The following is a 5,144-nucleotide window of genomic DNA, read 5'->3' as shown; positions in this document are numbered from 1 at the left end:
ATATGGGTGTGTCTGTGAGGGTGATTTTAAATGAGATAAACATCCGAATTGATAGACTGAGTAAAGCAGATTACCCTCTCTAAGACGAGTGGGTCTCATCTAATCAGTTGAAGACCCAAATAGTACAAAAAGGCCGATCCTCCCGCGAGCAGGAAAAAACCTCTTCTGCTTGACTGTTTGAGCTGGGACATTGTTCTTTTCCTGCCTTTGGACTCACCCTGAAATATTGGCTCTTCCTAGGTCTTGAGCCTGCAGCCTTCAGACTAAACAACACCCTTCCACACTCCTGGGTCTCCAGCTTGCAGACCTTGAGATTTGTTTGCCTCCATAATTGCAAGAGCCAATTTCTGTGATCTTTGATCTCTCTGGACTGTGGCCGCAGTGTCTTACTCTACCTGTCTGGGTTGTGGGGGGCGGGGTGGATTTCTTGGCAGCAGAGAGAAAACCAGAGTTGGGGGAAATCTCCATGATTCACCACATCTTTAAGAGGCTCCAGTGGTAACGGGAGGTTGGAAGCCTAAGTGGTAGTGGAGGGGCGTCCACATTTGCTTTTACTGTTTTGTTTGACTGGATAACATCTTGTGAAGAGTCTTTGTGAGACTTAGAGGAAAGTTCACAGTCAAAGCAGACTTAGAGAATCTAAGGCAGCCGTAACATGTCTAGTGGTCTGGAAATTTAAATTTAGTTCCTACTTAATCTGTCTGAATCTCATTTTCCTCAACTGTCAAGTGGAGATAATGAATTACCTGCCTCACAAGGTTGTTACAAGGGCTAAGGAGGTGATACAGGTTAAACAGCCAGCACAGAGCATCATCTGATGGGGACCCTGAGCTCCAGCCCAGCCCTTGGGGCCCACTTCTACTGTAAAGCTCCAGCCATGGGTGGGTTAGGGAGTTAAGGGAAGAAATTTCTCTTTCCTGGGCCCCTTGCATATCAGGGTGGGAAATGGAAACAGCATATGCAGTCAGGCTCTCTAAGTGCAGATTTTGAGGTCTGTATCAACCACACCTACTCTCATGGCCTCTTGCCTGGCCCCTACCCACTGACCGTCTCCACAAAATTGGGGCCGTTTACTTTGTTGCCACTCAGGGGCAATCCTATGATGTCTTGTCTCTTCCTATACCAAAGCCTAAGTCCCACATATGCAGTGATTAAAAACCTGGATTTGGAAATAAAGTATTTGAATTCCATTCTCCACTAGCTATGTGTGACGATAGGTAAGTCACATAACCTCCTTGTCACTCGGTTTCCTCATTTTAAAGTGATGGTGGGTTTAAAAGCCCCTACCTCATGAGGCTACTGTGGGAAGTAAATGAAACAAGTGTGGAAAGCACCTGGCATGGTGCCTGGCACATGATAAGTGCTCTGCAAATGTTGGTTACTACTATTGAGCTGCTGCCGGTTTTATCCAAGGCTGACTGGCAGAATGGTGACTGACTCAATCCATCCTGGTTCAAGGTGTCTGTCCATTCTCACAGGTGAGGCCCCTCTTTTCCCCCAGGAATATGGGCTGCTGGGGTCTGCGCATCCCCATCACAGGTCCCAGCAGGAGGTAATCTTGAGCACTTCATGGGAAGCCTCTTGATGTGGTTTCAGGGGCACCTACCTTGGTCACCCATAGTTACTAAATGCTGTACCAATGGTGTCATAGAGCGAACACTGGATTGAATCAGGAGACCTAAATTATAAACGTGGCACTCACATTATCAACCAGCTGTGTGATCTGGAACAAGTTACTTACCTTCTCTGGGCCTCGGTTGCCCCCTCATAAAATGAGAAGCCTAGAGCAAATTTCCTTTAAGGTCTCATCCAGCTCAAGAACACAATTGTAGGTACATAGTAGGTGTTCAAGGAATGTTTATTTAGTAATTTAAAGATAAGATTCAAGGCAAGATTCTGCAGGTCAAGGCACCCATTTTTCTCATTATGCATTTTGACTCTACTGTTAGATGATTTGTGTCAAGTGCCAGCTCGGGGCTTGGCACATCATGGGTGTTAAACCAGTGTGAGTTGAGTCAATCTATGCAGTGCATTTACAGTAGCTCAGAGATGGGATCTCAGGGTGGGCACGTGTTCCTCTTTGTTACAAGTAGCCTTCCCCTCTGAGTATATTGAAAATTATTACATTGGAGCTTAGAGTATCCATCAAGAATCACTTCTCCTTGTTCACTAAACAACCTAAGTCCCGCTTTTGCTCACATATTTCCTCAGCCTAGAACATCTATCAGGGTCTGGAATTTACCCTCCTTACAAGCTAACAAGCTAGCCTGCTGTCGTTTCATAAATGCTGGCAGAAGATGTAGGATTCCTGATCTGGAGACAAAGGACTTAACCCTCTTAGCACAGCAAGCAGTGTGAGCATTATTGTTACATATCTTTCCCTTGTTCCCAAGTTTCATGGGAGAAACATAGAGGGGCCCAGGTGGATGTTACATATGCAGGGGGTTTACATCATAGCACAGAGCTTGGGAAAACCAACATTGTCCACTCCTATCAAAACCATTTTTATAGTAGGCAACAAGCAAGCTTCCTCTTTGTCTGGACGCTGTTCCCTCATCCCTCAAAGTTATTGGCTGCAAACACAACACTGAGAAATGTCTGGAGAAAAAGCAGCCATGGGGTTGCATTCTTGGCATACTCAGTGATAACATCCAGGGACGCTCAGAACTCATGGTGGACTGCCTTGCACAACAGTGCCCATCCCCCATTTCTGCTTGTCAAAATTCTATCCATTTTCAAATGACATTTTGTTCTTGCAGGTTTCCCCAGTCTCCCGTTACAATACTCCCTCTTTTCTTATTGTGTTTCCTTATAATTCTCACCTATTCCCCTCTTTTGTGTCCACAGCTGTACCTCCCCTACCAGCAGAGCGCAAACACTTTGAGAGTAGGAATTGGTCCTTTTCCTGCATTTCAAGCCCAGATTGTTTGCATCCAGCAGGTACTTACACCATATTTTTTGAGTTGGAGGGATCGAGATCTTTGTGTTTGGTTAAGCTTTTGCAGAGAGTTTGCTGGGCCGCCCCTTGGAACGTCTTCAGGAATCCAGAGGCTAAAAATATCTCCCCAAAGCAACCGCAAAGACTTCCTTGTAGGGAGCAGGACTTGGCTGATGAGGCTGAAGGTTTGTGCCCACCAGGTGGCACCCCACCCTCAAATGTCCAGATGCCTTTTTTAGAAGAAAGGAGTCTCTTCTCACCCTGTAAATGTTTATTGGGTTTGGTTCCCCACTGACAGTAACAGTTTGTGTGGCATTACCTGCTATCATCAGTCCAGCACCCAGATTCAGCCCCCAGCTGCCCGTCCTACCGCCAGCCCTTCTAAAGATTGGCTTGCACCTGAGGGCACTGAGGACATCCCTCCTGGGGTTGCTAAGGGATGCTGAAGGAAAAGCCCAAAACTGGGGTCAGAAGACTTAGGTTTGAGTCTCCACACTGACACTTACTGGTTCTGTTTCTCTGGGCAAGTCACATAACCTTTCTGGGTCCCTGTAAGAGCAACTGAGAATAAAATATAGGAAAGTATATAAAAGCACTTTGAATGTGGGCCTGGAGTCAGCCACACCTGGGGTTCCTTTTTAAACTGTCACCCATCAGCTCTGTGAACATGGCCAACTTCTTTAACCCTCCAAAGCCCAGATTTCCCCATCAGTGAATCAGAGCTAATAGCAGTTTTTTTATAGAGTCGGTATAAAGATTAGGTAGAACAATGAATATAAAGGGCTCGCGGAGTGCCTAGTGAATAGTAAGTATTCAGTTCATAATGATCACATATATATTATGTATCCTTAACCTTTAACATGGAGCCCAGCACTTAATAAGTGCTTAACATCCACTTGCTGAATGTTAGGATTTCACAGATGAAAAAACTGAGGCATGAAGAGGTCCCAGCACTAGGGACTGATAAAGCAGTGATGCCCAGCCAGGCAGTCTGCCTCCAGGGCCTGCAGCCGGAGCCTCTACATCAGAGGTCCCCACCCCTCAGGCCGCTGACCCGTACAAGTCTGTGGCCTCTTAGGGACTGGGCTGCACAGCAGGAGGTGGGCAGCGGGTAAGCGGGGAAGTTTCATTTGTATTTGCAGCTGCTCCTTAGCGCTAGCATCACTGCCTCAGCTCCACCTTAGATCATTAGGCATTAGATTCTCTTAGGAGAACCCGTCCCTGGCGCCAAAATGGTTGGGGATGGCGGAATTTGTAAAGCACAGTAATAGCAATAATGTGAAGCATCGTTAGGCTTCGTTACAGGCCGCTTGGCCTACTGATTAAGCACATGGGCTTTGCTGTCTCATAGACCTGGGTTTGTGTCTTGGCTGTGTTGGGTAGCATATTTTTAATCTGGGCTTAGAGGCGTGGCAAAGAGGGTTGGGAAAAAAAGTGATTAGTGTGATAGGACCTTGCTTTGTGGCGTGTGGGAGGGGCAGTGGGGCCTTTGGGTGATGGTCTCTTTCTCTGACACAGAGCACTCAGATGGCTGAGACAAAGTCTGAGACCAGCTTTGTACACGTTAAGTCTGAGGTGGGCACTAGCCGGATACTCTGGATGTCCAGGTGGGAATGGATGTAAGTTCAACACCAGCACTGCTCTCCTCCAGTGCTAAGGAAGAGCCAGAAGGCCCCGGTGGGCGCTATAACAGGAGAAAAAGAACGAGGCCGAGCCAGATAATGGAAGAACAGTTCCAGAAGAGTTTTCCCTTCCAAGGCTGGACTGGAGCCGGGGAGGCAGGGCGAGCAGGGCGAGCAGGGCGAGCAGGGCGGCTCCAGATGTGGCAAACTTCACTCAAGCCGGATAGAGCGGAAGGCCGGCGGTTGGCTGTGGGGTGCGGGTGCCCTACGCCCTGCCCTGAGGAGTAAGGAATCCGAGCTGCGAGTCTGGCGCTTGCTGGAAAGAGGGGCGCCAGGGTGGTGAGCAGGCCGAAAGAGAGATGGCAGGAAGCCGGGAGGAGCGAGTGGGGGTGGAGACCGAGGAGGGGAAGGGGAAGGGCGGGTAGGAGGGATGGCGAGAGGGAGAGAGAAAGAGAGGAGGGCTGGGGGGAGGAGAGAGGGGAGGAAGGGTGGGGAGTAGGGAAGGCGAAGCACGGAGGACTAGGAGGAAGCGAGGAGGCCGCGGGTAGCGCATTGGGCACGTCGGCCGGGTCACCCCCGCAAGC

The sequence above is a fragment of the Pteropus alecto genome, unplaced genomic scaffold (genome assembly GCF_000325575.1).
Source record: "Pteropus alecto unplaced genomic scaffold, ASM32557v1 scaffold88, whole genome shotgun sequence".
In the NCBI taxonomy this organism is placed as follows: Eukaryota; Metazoa; Chordata; class Mammalia; order Chiroptera; family Pteropodidae; genus Pteropus; species Pteropus alecto.
The sequence above is the reverse complement of the archived record's forward strand: the minus strand, read 5'-3'. Positions refer to the sequence as shown.